This window comes from Nicotiana sylvestris, chromosome 11 (assembly GCF_000393655.2).
Source record: "Nicotiana sylvestris chromosome 11, ASM39365v2, whole genome shotgun sequence".
Lineage (NCBI taxonomy): Eukaryota > Viridiplantae > Streptophyta > Magnoliopsida > Solanales > Solanaceae > Nicotiana > Nicotiana sylvestris.
Window position 1 is genome coordinate 104,383,040 of NC_091067.1, and position 14,968 is coordinate 104,398,007.

General features: G+C 37.2%; 1 long non-coding RNA gene across 1 annotated transcript; it reads left to right on the forward strand.

Moving 5' to 3' along the window:
• The first annotated feature begins 12,252 nt into the window (after positions 1 to 12,252).
• Positions 12,253 to 14,525, forward strand: LOC104239290 (uncharacterized). Its single transcript, XR_714095.2, has 2 exons — positions 12,253 to 12,381; positions 13,950 to 14,525. It is a non-coding gene; the product is annotated as an uncharacterized lncRNA (long non-coding RNA).
• Positions 14,526 to 14,968: the final 443 nt, after the last annotated feature.

A 14,968-nucleotide genomic window follows, 5' to 3' on the forward strand; every position in this document is an offset into this window, starting at 1 on the left:
TCTACAAGCCTATAAGAATACATAATATCATAAAGGTCGCGATAGGGTCCCGCCATACCAATCAATACATGTACTAATCATACTGAGCAAAGAAGCAACTCCGGAGCAAATGGAGCGCACCAACACCTTCCACTGAGCTGATAGCCTACTTGGAGGACTCTCGACCTATCTATCAGGACCTGCGGGCATGAAACGCAGCATCCCCAAGCAAAAGGGACGTCAATACAAATAATGTACCGAGTATGTAAGGAATGAAAATCAGTAACTAGTAGACATGAGAGAAACATGGAGTAAAAAACTCAACATGTATATGTGAATAACTCTGTGAATCGTTTAATATTATAATATCGTGCATATGCGTATAAATGTCATACCATGCATGGTATATGCGTTCATAACATCATCAAGCCTTTGAGGACATCCCATAATATCATCTCAGCCACTGTGGGCAAATCATCAATGTATACCAGTTGATCAGGTGATGGTGCGTATATAACGCCATAACCTTTTTCCATATCCCATATACATATAATATACATATATACGCATATATAACACCATCTGGTCACGGGTCAATGTAAATGAATGCAATGCATGAAAAGTACGTCAATAAAATCTTTTGGAATGTCACAAGACCATTATGCATTGAGTAGTATCATGAAGTAAACTTTTTTTTTCAACTTACGTATTTTTCTGAGACCCATGAATAGATGATAGAATCATATGACACATGAGGAATCAAGAACATATGCATCTCTGATATTTCTATGAATAGAGTCATGTATGGAAATTGTGCATTTGCACATTTCGTTTGTGTCGTATGGATCATGCCAAAAGAAAGAAGGGATAGCCTTAACATACCTGAGCCGATCCTCTTGACGATTCCTCTAACACACGTCACTTGCGACAACATATAACGACAGATCGAAGTAGGGAAAAATCCATATGATATTCTTGAGAACGATTGCACCGTACTCCTTTAGAATCGCAAAATCCTATTGCTATAACATTACGTAATCTCGTATGGAATTTTGTTGTAGCTTCGCACTTTGTCATAATCTTCATCCGCATTTTTGTACTACTAAATCTTTGGCTCCACAAGTAAAGCTCCAAATAACCATGAAAGAATACTTGAAAGTGCAAAGCTCCTTGCAATTAAATCACCTATGCCCTCTTTGCCGTGACCACTAGTAAGATAACAATCACCTTATTAATTGTTGCAAGGTTTCACGGCAGTCCCATCCATAAGCTTTTTTCTCTTGAATTGTGTCTAATAATCTCTTTATCTTGGAGATTTGTGGGCCCCCCACTTGTGGATGAGTTGACCAACTATTATTCTAAATGTGCCACCTATATGTGGACTTTAAGAGTCACATTTTTGTGACTTTGTTGGCTTTGATGTGCAGCCACGTTGGTGGATGTAATTCTTATCCAATATATCCCCAAATAATTAGGTAATGTTCCATTACCCGGTAATTAACCAATTACCCTCATAATTAAGAATTATCTCAATTTACTTAAAATACTACTCGCTTTTAACATACCTTGTACACCTTACTATCATGGTCATGTAGTACCTTGTATGACACTAGTCCATAAATATCGGGTATTAACGCTCAACCTGTATTTTATCCCAATATGCCGAACTTGGACGAAAAATTTATTTTCTTTGACTTGCTTCCCCTCTCACCTTCACGAATTTACTCATCATTTATTTAAAATAACACAATCCTTATAATCTCCAAATAATCTTTTTTCTTGGACTAATGTCAATTACCTTATGACAAATTCAACGTATAATACTACATGGTGCAACATCATCGTAATTTAATACTTCGAAGCGTAACATCATCATAATATAATACCTCAAGACGTAATATTGACGTAATATTGCGGGGCGTAATATCCGGCAAGGCCATACAAGCATCCGTATATATGATATCTGTCTACAAGCCTGTAAGAGTACATACTTATCATAAAGGTCGGGACAGGACCCCGCCATACTAAACAATACACGTCTAGATCATATTGACCAAACAAGCAACTCCGGAGCAAACAGAGCGCACCAACATCTTTTGCTGAGCTGATAGCCTACTTGGAAAATTCTCGACCTGTCTATCGGGACTTGCGGGCATGAAGCATAGTATCCCCAAGTAAAAGGGACGTCTGTACAAATAATGTACCGAGTATATAAGGAATGAAAATAAGTAAATATAGACACGAGAGAAACATGGAGTAAAAGACTCGACATGTAAGTCTGAGTAACTCTGTAAATCATGAAATACTCATAGTGTCATGCATATGCGTATGAATGTCATGTCGTGCATAGGTACATGTTTTCATAACATGATCAAGCCTCTGAGGGCATCCCATCACATGATCTCGGTCACTGTAGGCAAAATCATCAACGTATACCAGTTGATTAGGTGGTGGTGCATATATAATGTCGTAACCTTTTCCCATATCCCATATATATACACACACACACACACGTATATAACGCCATCTGGTCATGGGTCAATGTACATGAATGCAATGCATGAGAAGTACGTCAATAAAATCTTTTGGAGTGTAATACGACAATTATGCCTTTGAGTAATATCATAAAGTAAACTTTTTTTTTCAACTTACATATTTTTGTGAGACCCATGAATAGATGATAAATAATATGACACATGGAGAATCAAGAACATAAGCATCTCTAATATTTCTATGAATAGAGTCATTTATGAAAATTGCGCATTTGCTCATTTCTTTTGTCGTATAAATCATGCCAAAAAGAAATAAGGGATATGCTTAGCATACCTAAGCCAATTCTCTTGAAAATACCTCTAACACACATCAATTGCAACAAATCACATAACGGCGGATCGAACTAGGGAAGAATCCGTATGATATTCTTGAGAAAGATTGTACCGTACTCTCTTAGAATCGCAAAATCCCGTTGTTATAAAATTACATAGTCTCGTAAGATTTTTGGCTGCAAAGTCACGTTGCTAATATTTTTGACTGAGTTGCTGAACTTCCTTTCTCATTTTAGAGATTCAAAAATTATTTAGAAAGGTTTTCTTAAGCTTTGGGAGTCGGCCCCACTTCATGGCTTAGTTGTCCACCCAACTCTATAAGAATGACACCTTGAATAATAATATAAGAGTCATATGTTGTGGTCTGTCATGTTTTGGTGATTAATTCTTATCCAGTAGTATCTTAATTAATTCCTTAATTAATTTGCTAATCTTTCATTAACCAATAATTACCCAATTGTCCACATAATTAGGAATTATCTCAAATTACTTAAAATACTACTTACTTTTAATACACTTTATACCCCTTACTATCATAGTCATGTGGTACCTTGTATGACACTAGTTCATATATACAGGGTATTATAGCTTGGACCGTATTTTACCTCAAAATGTCAACTTTGACGAAACTCATTTTCTTTGATTTGCTTACCCTTGTACCTTCACGAATTTACTTATCACTTGTTTGAAATAGCGAAATACTAATAATCTCAAAATAATCTCATTTCCGAGCTTACGTCGATTAACTTACGACGAAACTTTAGCATACGAAAATGCGGGATGTAACATCATTCCTCCCTTTGGAATATTCATCCTCGAATGTTGACTGATACACTTATCATTTTCATAACTTATAGCTCTTTTGAATACCTTAATACTCTCCTTGCCATTTAGGCAATTGTTCTGTGAATAAATCCAAAGGCCAGGGCATTCCCCCCTTTAGGACTCTTTCTCATGCCACGACTTGTGGCCGGAATTCTTCCAATCTCGTAACTGTTGCTACCTTCTTTCATGCAGCCTGTACGATTCTAACCTTGTAAGTGCACCTATGCAACTCTTCTCTCCTTTTTCCTCCAGCGTTTAGCCAATCTCTATGCCTTACTTTATGAATATATACAGAGCTTGACAGGATGTCCCTCTAAGCATCTATAGGTATGCTGAAGTTCTTCGCTCGGTAATTTGTTGAACTTACGAGTATTGCTATATCTTATTTCGTCGATCCGTTTATCCATCCATATGACTTTACTACATCCGGGTAGGTCATATTATACCATAAATTTTACTTTGATTTATCGTTACTAAGGTCTTATGTAACACTGCCGCTAGGGCTCACGTCGCATTGAGGAACATTCGAAATGATTAGACTGATCCACCTGGGGGCGATACTATGCTTCCATAATCATATTTCATAGCATCCCAATGTGATTCACCTTACATGGGTATTTTAATCCCGTGCAATTCATGAAATCCCTTCAAATAATCACTCAATCAAAGGTCCTAACGTCATCCTTCATTTATCACAATTATACCCTCATTCTACTATCAGTGCAACATTCCATCTTTTTTTAAATGCTATTATTCTTAAAGTCCTTTGGTTTCATTCAAGCTATACTGAGCTTTCTGTAATTTAGGGAAACCACCAGCTCTCATGTTTTCATGGGCTTAATCCTAAGGACTTATCTATTTTTATCACCTTCTCACTTGACCTTTCTTACCCTTACTCATGTCTTCCTAAAACCTTGTCGCTTTACCATACTTTAGCTTGTGACCTACACATTTTCATTTATACTACTCACAACCTTCTTTCAACTTGCTTGGACCACATATTTCCTTATGTGATTTTGGAACATCACATCCTCTCAAACTCTTCTTTACTCTTTTAACTAGATCTCTCTATACCTAGAAACCATAGGCTTGAAGATATGCCGCTGACGATGCTGTTATCATTCTTAGATATTGAATCCCCGTGCTTCTAGCCTTCTATCCGAAGTACGGACTATTCACAACCTTTTGCATTTGAGTATCCCGTACGTTGTTCACCTTTACCTTACTTACTTTAAAGTCTCGCATCATATCTTCTATCTCTTTCATGGCCTCCCTTCCATATAGGTATAATTCACATCCATAAGTTGAGCTTCTATTATAATACTTACACCTCTTTACATGATTCGGTGAGAGCTTCATACAGACTTCTTATGAGGTTGGTACTCTTCTAACTTACTTTATCGTAGAGCCATCATACAATATGGCTACTATACTATCTCTCTTGCACCTCTGATATTAAGAGTGATTCTACAATGTTCTTAATCACGATGTCCATAATTTCCTGGGTCCAATAATCAACTCCTGATTTATTTGGGTGATGTAATTCTTTAGTTTCCTCTTTCCTCTAATCAACCTTTATGTAGACTTAAGCTATCTTCCGATCTGCAGCTCCTGTGTTAGTTATTACTTTAGCCCTTCAAGGACGCTATGGAATATCCATGATTCAATCTTCTAATGATTTGATCTTTTGTCTATGACCTGGACTCAATTCTTTCATTTAATTTATACCACAATCTTCTACGACTGTATGATTGTCAACATATATGTTGTATGGTAATACTCCGAACTCTTAAGTGCGTTCATAACGTAACTAACTCTAGATCATTGATCGAATAATTCCTTTCATTCCTTCTCAGCTTTCTTTAAACATAAGATATTACTTTTCATGGTCTTTTTGCCCCCTTGTTATGTGCATACTTAGCTTATCTTAGTGCCCACGCATATTGGATTTCCCAAACAACTTATATGATCTTGGATATCACTTTTCATTTTACTTTCCGTTCACTAGCCATGATAGGTGCCATTTTCTTATGGAGTGCATACAATGTTATTGTGAGACTGTTGTTATAAGACCATTCCCTCCTTAGGTCACTGAGCTTAGGTTGAAGCCTTCTTCCTTACTTTCTCAGCTAGTCTTTTATTGTAGTATTTAGGGAGGACCCTCTGACTCTTGTAAAGCTGTGAGCTTATTACGAACCTTTTGATGTCCTTCCTTGCCTATAATTATTCGTAGTTACTTATCTCCACGCCCTTATGCTTGTAGGGTTGCCTCAGAACTAATATTTTGATTGTCTTTCCAGTGGCACTCTCTTTTATTCTTGTAACATTCATACGGTACCTTTAACTACCCCAATTCCTAAAAGAATTTATCTCAAGTATTACAATGACATTACTACGAGGTTGAATTCACTATATTGGGTTTTACTATGCTTATCTTGCATGATCTGCTGATTCGTCTGTATCCTCTTGTCTAGCCATACCTAGGCTCTTCCTTAATCAACTACTAACTACTCATTGGCCCCTTCTCATATTAATATTCCACGTAATCTTGTTTGGGTTATTTCCTTTGTCTTAACTTATGTCTCGCACTAACTCCTTATCTATCAATAACATCTCGGGCAGAGACCCTTACTTCCTTTCCTTGACGTCGTGTTTGCATAATGTTCTGGAATCGTAGCATATCTGCAGGCTTTCAATAAGTGCAACCTCGTCCCTTTTTCATTTTTATCACATTCTTCCTTTACCATTCCATAATTACTAGAAATCACTTAATTTTGACTTAATGCCACATCACTCCATATTCCCCCCTTTAGGGGAGTACTAAGAGTTGGAGCTACGATGACCTACCAATAGATGTTTTACCTCTTCATCTTTGGCATCCTTTCACATCATCTATGACCCTTACTCGCCTTGTAGTAATTTTTCTGTACCAAGGATAACAAATTTCCTTACTCACGAGGGAAACACCTAGTGTAACTGGCACCTACAGTCCTTTAAGCTTAACTTTGCCCACATTGCTTGCTTTAGGGAAGCCTCTTCCTGAATGACCATTCTTTGAATTTCTCATGAATCTTCTTCTGTGGTCCATTCTATTATTGCCGGAACGCAATCTAAAATCCTCATGATGCTGACTATTATCAAATCACATAGCCCCTAATTCATGTTTACTTTATCTTTTTCACCAGCCCATACCGATTTCTATTACTCTGGGGATTAACTCTCCATTCTGGTAGTTGCATTGGAGTCAAGAACTTATTTCTCGAAATGAGGATATGACTTTATGGTCTATACTCTTTTGTTGTCTCATGGTCTGGCTCCTCTCGTCTTTTTCTTAACTTGACTATATATTCTATAATACCATCAGTTTTTTTCTACTGTTGTCCTCCATGTATCACATCTTACGCATAACGCTTCATTAACTCTCTTCTCATTTCCTGTTAATATTTTTGTCTGTCACTTTATTTTGAAAATTTCAACAGGAAATTCTTTTGCTTTTAGCTCCCCTTGCTCTATCTACTGGCTCTTCGGGTTGCCTACAATTTTTCTTTACTAGGGACGGGAGCCATACAAAGGTAATATTTATCTCTTCCAGGCTTCCAGTGCCTATCTTGGTAATACTCATATCTAGCTGTACTATTTTAGAGTGCACCATCAGGGTGTCTCACAAGGAGATCTATCAGCACATTCACAATATTCTTTGAAAATGTCAACTAACACAAACAATCCATCCACCATTTTGGATCACTCTAACCCCAGTCGGATCCTAATATTCGTCATTTTATTATACTACTTTTGTTAGCCCCCATAGGGCATAAATGAGATGGGTGTGGCCGATTGTACATATGTCTTGTCACTGTTGAGGGTAACTCAAAATGCTTATATCTCTTTTCCTGAAAAATAAATAATGATCATTTCACTAACTGGGTACCTCGTACCCTTTTTCATCTTGCTTCTTTTACTTGTTGAAATTTGTATCTGTCTTCCGATTCTCTCATTCTTTTTTTTACCGTAAGAGCGGATATACATTCTTGCCTAAGGGATTCTTATCTAGAAACTTACATGTCTTAGTACACACATGATCTGCTGAATACCTCATATTTATCCATCATAAGCATGATGTAAAAGTCGAGTTCCTCAGACTTAACTCTTCCACAGCTATATCTCTTACCAACCGTCTTTTTGGATGTAGGCATCATCATATTATGAATAAGATAGAGTTAGGAAATTGAGGTCTTACAATTGAGCTCTATCACACGATCTAGAGTAAGAAAAAAGAGTGACAGTCCTAAATGCCCTGTAGCCTCCTACTTATGAGTGCGATGCACAACAGACCCATAAATAAGACTCTACTAGACACGACTTATAGACTCCCTAGGACAGAACTACTCTGATACCACTTTTCTCACGACCCAAACCTATGGGCAGGCAACGATAACCCGGTACCTTACTTAACCGAGTACCAACATAACATATCTTTCTTATTGTACTTTCATTGGCAAATGGGCCAAATAGGCCAACATGGGCTAGCCAAAATAAACATTGGGGAATGCTCAATATAGGACGACCCAACCTGATATAAAACTTATACATGTGACATACGGGCCTATAAGGCCAACATGATCATTTGTAAACTCAAAACATAGGCCGGCAAGGCCATACAAGCATCTGTATAGATGACATCTATCTACAAGCCTCTAAGATTACATACTTATCATAAAGGTCGGGACATGGCCCCGCCATACCAAACAATACACGTCTAAATCATACTGACCAAACAAGTAACTCCAGAACAAACTGAGCGCACCAACATCTTCCGCTAAACTGATAGCCTACTTGGAGGATTTTCGACCTGTCTATCGGGACCTACGAGCATGAAGCGCAATATCCCAAGGCAAAAGGGACGTTAGTAGAAATAATGTACTGAGTCTATAAGGAATGAAAATAAGTACATAATAGACATGAAAAAAACATGGAGTAAAAGACTCGACATGTAAGTCTGAGTAACTCTGTAAATCATGAAATACTCATAGTGTCATGCATATGTGTATGAATGTCATGTCGTGCATAGGTACATATGTTCATAACATTGTCAAGCCTCTGAGGGCATTCCATTATATCATCTCAGCCACTGTGGGCAAAATCATCAACGTATACCAGCTGATCAGGTGGTGGTGCGTATATAACGCCGTAACCTCTTCCCATATCCCATATACATATAATATACATATATACACGTATATAACACCATCTGGTCATGGGTCAATACCCATGAATGCAATGCATGAGAAGTACGTCAATAAAATATATTGGAGTGTCATAAGACCATTATGACTTTGAGTAATATCATAAAGTAAACTTTTTTTTCAACTTACATATTTTTCTGAGACCCATGAATAGATGATAGAATAATATGACACATAGGGAATCAAGAACATAAGCATCTCTAGTATATTTATGAATAGAGTCATTTATGAAAATTGCGCATTTGCTCGTTTCGTTTGTCGTATAGATCATGCCAAAAAGAAATAAGGGATAGATTTAACATACCTGAGCCGATTCTCTTGAAAATCCCTCTAACACACATCAATTGCGACAAATCACATAACGGCAGATCGAAGTAGGGAAGAATCCATATGATATTCTTGAGAAATATTGTACCGTACTCTCTAAATCGCAAAATCCCTTTGCAATAAAATTACGTAGTCTCGTATAATTTTTGGTTGCAAAGTCACGTTGCTAATATTTTTGAATGAGTTGCTGAACTTCCTTTCTCATTGTAGAGATTCAAAAATGATTTAGAAAGGATTTCTTAAGCTTTGGGAGTAGGCCCCACTTCATGGCTTAGTTAGCCACCCAACTCTCTAAGAATGACCTTGAATAGTGATATAAGAGTCATATGTTGTGGGCTATCACGTTTTGGTGATAAATTTTTATCCAATAGTGTCTGAATTAATTTCTTAATTAATTTGCTAATCCCCCATTAACCAATAATAACCCAATTATCTACATAATTAGGAATCATCTCAAACTTCTTAAAATACTAATTACTTTTAACACACTTTATACCCCTTATTATCATAGTCATGTGGTACCTTGTATGGAACTAGTCCGTAAATGCGGGGTATTATAGCTTGGATCGTATTTTGCCTCAAAATGTGAACTTTGACGAAACTCATTTTCTTTGATTTGTTTACCCTTGTACCTTCACGAATTTACTTATCACTTGTTTGAAATAGCGAAATACTGATAATCTCAAAATAATTTTATTTTCTAGCTTACGTTGATTAACTTACGACGAAACTTTAGCATACGAAAATGTGGGATGTAATAGACTTGACATAAGCGGGCAATTGTGGCAATGGGCGTGTGCGGCTAAGTCAGTGGATGACAAGCTGTGGCCATGACACTGGGGCAGAGCAGTGTCAAAGGGCAAGGCTGGGCGTAATTTCAGCCTTGGGTGTGTAGAAGCTGGGCAAAACAGGCACATGCAGTGCAAAAGCAACAATTACAAAACGTGTGCTGGGCACATGACAAGAAGTTGGCGGTTACAACCACATTAAAACCATGGCTGATCATGAGCTAAAGTGTTGGCACATTTTTATATCATGTCTTAGCATGTTTGCCCATCAGTTGAGGCTTGTCAACTGATTGTTTAAATTATTACAAAGTGTAATTGGGCAGCCTGCACTATAAATATGTGCATAAGGCTATCCCAAAAGGCAGAACTTAGTCTTGTGGCATGTGTTAGCCAAATTTTGTCTTAGTATATTTCTAAGGGTGGGAAATCGTTTTGGGGCAGGTAACTAGGGAGTTATTTGTCTTGGCCATAGGGTTGGCTTATTGTGTTCTTGTATTCACATATTAATACGAGCTGGGAAGAGATTGCTGTAAATTCGTGTGTGCCTTTACTTTTTTTGCTTCCTAAAATCTGTCTAAGTCCAAAAACGTTCCTAAATTTATTCTAAGTGTTGGAAGGCTGAAGTCAAGGCTGGGCCTGACTGCCGCGTAGTGGTGAACCTCGGGCAAAATTCGAGTGACATAAATCACCCATGTGTCAACTGGTATTGGAGCTTGGCTGGATTAGGGTGAAGACACAACGTTTATTAGTTGAAATTTGTGAAAGATGGCTGGTGGCAACGCAAAACTGAGGGAAAAAGTTACTACATTGGAGGCACTCGTCGAAACTGTTGATGGTGATCAATTGACTATTGTGACTAGTCTTGCCTATCTTGAGGCCAAGATGAATAAGCTGAGCCAGGAGTGCACAGATCTGAAAGCGGAAAATGGGTTGCTACGTCGTGCTGTTGGCAATGATGAAGCACAACATGGGGCAGATTGTACTAAGGTCAAAATTCCGGAGCCTAAAGAATTTAATGGTGCAAGGAGTGCCAAGAAACTCGAAAATTTCCTGTGGGATATGGAGCAAAACTTTCAGGTAGCCCATGTGCGAGATGAAGTCAATGTCACCATTACAACTATGTAATTGGTGGTCGATGCAAATCTTTGGTGGAGGACGCGCATGGCAGACGATGTAAGTGCTGGTAGGTAAGAAATTGGCTCTTGAGAAGGACTGAAAAAAGAGTTGAAGGATCAATTTTTTCCTAGCAATGTGGGCTGGATTGCTAGAGATCGTTTGAAGAAGTTGAAGCAAACTGGAATGGTCAGGGATTATGTTAAAGATTTCAGTTCTTTGATGCTGGATATAAGCAACATGTCTGAGGAAGACAACCTACACAATTTCCTTTACGGGTTGCAGTCATGGGCGCAGATGGAATTGCGAAGGCAGAACGTGAAAGACCTTCCTAGTACCATAGCTGCTGCGGATGCATTGGGTGATTTTCGGTTGGGACAAGATGGTTTTGATTTCTCTACTACTTCAAAGTCTAAAAATGAGAACAAGTACAAGGCAAAAGAGTGGAGAAAAAATGCAAATGACAAGGGAAATGCTGTTGAGGGCAATGAAAATGGAAAGGAAAAACAATATGTTGGACCTTCGACAAACAAGGGACAAAACAACAAGTTTGATGACTGTTTTATTTGCAAAGGACCACACATGGCGAGGGACTGTCCAAAACTTGAACGACTTACAACTTTGTTTACTGAAGAAAAAGGTGAAGATGAGCCAAACGAGGAAGAACATGAGTAGCAAGCAGCATACTTAGGGCCTATGGTGGTGCTGAAAAAATGCGAAAATTATTTCGTCGAGGACGACGAATTCTTCGGGTGGGGGTGGTTTGTTAGCCCCTTAACAAAGTTCCTCGGCAGGTGTGGGTTGTGACAAGGATTTTCATGATGGCCTTGGCACACAACTTGAAAAATAGGGCAACATCATGATTGGCAGCTCAGCATGACGGACTATGCGGGGTTGACAAACGCACCTTGAACGGAGGCAAGACGCATTTCACTTGGACGTACGGGTTGGCATAACAATGATAAGGCAAAATCATGTCAAAGCAGGGACAAAGACATGTCAAGATAAGGTAAGACAATGCGGGATAAGTAATGATAATTGATGCGGGCAGATTTGATCAAGTTGAGGGTGACTTTCTCCAAACGTAATTGCCAGTCTGCCATTCGTCAAGCAATTAATTTTATTCAAGCAAGTAATTTTATTTTTAATAGACACAACTCTTTGCCCTCTCTACAAAAAATTGTAACTGCTCTTGCTCTTTAATCAACCAATTTGTCTTAAGATCTCATTTGGAGCATGTGATAGGATCTATTTTTAGCCTTCTGGATCAGAAATACCTCAGCTAAGTATTGTCTTTTCTTTTTTATGTATATATTGGTTATGTGCCTTTGCAACAGTATTTTAAGAAAAAACTCCTTTTGTATTTGAACCCACACAATGTTGTAGTTTTATTGTGTAATCTTATTTTTAAAAGAACGTGTAAACTAAAACGTTAGCAAGTATAAACGAACCTAAAAAATAAGTAATACTACAAATCACTTTGAGATTATTTTGTATTTTCTTCTTCTTGCACTAGAAAGAGACAATTTTATCATAACATAACATACTGAATATATGTTGTTAAAACGCTGCAATTTTTGTGAATAGAGGAACTAATATTTTATGTAGTATTTTGGAATGTTTGTGTGATAGATTGGAAGAGGAGAAAAAAGAAGAGTAAAAAAGGAAAGCGTAAATGGTGAAAATAAATGACTAAACAATATATAAAAAGAAAGAGTTTGCTTTTATAAAATTGCGTGTACTTGGTCCTTGATTTACAACGGTTTCATATTTTTGATTATATTGTGTCCATTAGTGCAATAAGCTTTTAGGATTTTTAAACACTTCTCTATTTTGATTATTTCGATTTTTTTTTTACCAATATCTTCCATTGTATAGACAGTCCTTTTTAATTATCACCAATAAGATGGGCGTCTTTCTTTAGCATGAGTTTCACTATTTTTATGTATATTTGGTTCGTGAAAGTCGTGAGTTATTTCTGAACCCGTCAAATTCGTTTTGGATCCACGTTTCATATTAGCGAAGTTGCAGCAAAAGCTGGTTGAAGAACACCAAGACACAATAATATGCTTGCCAACGCTCTTCTATATCTATTGAATGATATGATATGATATTGTATGCTTTTAATTCATCTAAAAGTTTGTATATAAGAAAAACTGACACTGAATTACGAGAGAAAAAAATTAAATTTAAGAAAATTAATAATTTTTTTACGAGATGTTTTGAGGGAGGAGCTCAATAAACTGCCCTTTTCAGCATAAAGCTTCTACTATAAACTGCCCTTTTTAGCATGAAACTTCTCCTATCGAAGAAATTACGCTTAAGCTTAGTGAATATATGATAATATTTTAAGGATTTTAGGAAATTAGCTTTGATTCATTTTATTTAAAATCTTTTTCTTAAATGATTTTCAATTTGAATCTTCTATTGAAGAGTTAGTGAAGTGCACGAATAACTTTTGGAATTGGTAATATTGTGAGTTTTAAAGTTAATAGGAGAAAATATTTATATTCTTGTCTAATGCATGAAATTTGTATTTCTTCTATCTCTATTAAATTTATAACAAGACATATGGTAACCGCGCGAAGCGCTGGCAATTTGACTAGTTCAAAATATAACGAATCGACCAAATATCACTCTTTTTCAATATCCTTGACTGATGCTAGTTTGGCATTAAAATTTAAACTGAGCGGCACCCGCAACCATGAAATCTTTGATCCGTAGACTGATAATAGGCTATATTCATGTAGTTTAACGACCATTTACGCCCCAAATTAGCTATACTTTATTGCTATATGAAGGTTAAAATGACAACAAATGGCTCTAATTATGAATTTTGTGCTTTGCAGGAGCAAGTCCTGATTATGAGGACATTAAACAGTGTTTGGAGTTAATTTGGAGCAAGGAAGGCCAATCGAAGGTGAGTGCGCGTGAAAGAAGAAGGAAAAAATGAAAGACAGTTGAGTTCCATGAGCACGGGCCAACCGTGACCGCGCTCAGGCTCATGCATAAAAGAATGCAATATGCGCGGTCTGACCGCGGTCCGAGCGCGGCCGCGCTCGTCACTCCGAGAAACTTTATTTCAGGGGTAAATTTGTAAGTTCGGGGGCAACTCTCCTTAACCTATAAGAAGCCCAACTCACCCAAAAAGAAGGTATCAAGGTTTTTGAAGGATTATTGAAGGCAAGAAGAGGAAAGAGGCAAGGCGGAAGATTCGGCATAGAGTTTTACCTTTCTTCCTCTTGTTTTAATCACTAATGATGAATTCTATTGTTATGATTGTGAAAAAGATTATGCGTAGCTAAACTCTTAATCTAGGATTTTGATGGAACGTCTTGGAGGATGAATTTCTTGATATGTTAATATAAATTTGCCATAGTATTTTATCTGTTTGTTCAACTATATTGTGATTGCTGTTGATTGAAGGACTCTCAATCGGCTGTGCCTATTTAGTATGCACTACTCGAGAGAGATTGTATATTTATGTAGTTTTTGAATAACACCACTCCTAACGTATATTAAGGATCAATACGAAGGGTTTAAAGGTGAGATTAGAGATAACGATACCTTGGGTGCGATCTAAGTGAGTTGTAACTAAGGCCAGCTAGCGTAATTCGGGAGAATATATCTGGTATATTGTTGTAATTACTCGGGAGAGAGTTACTACAGTTAGAGTGCTCATGATCGATAGAGAAGACTTAGGCAAATTTATAGCAAACATAGCGAAAAGGATTCCGACAAAAGGGAAAGTCATAACCTTAGACCATTCTCATTCTTGTGTACAACCAGTTTATAGCTAGTTCTTAATTACTGCATTTTTATTACATAATATTTAGTTAATAAACACCCAATTTGTTACTCAAATATC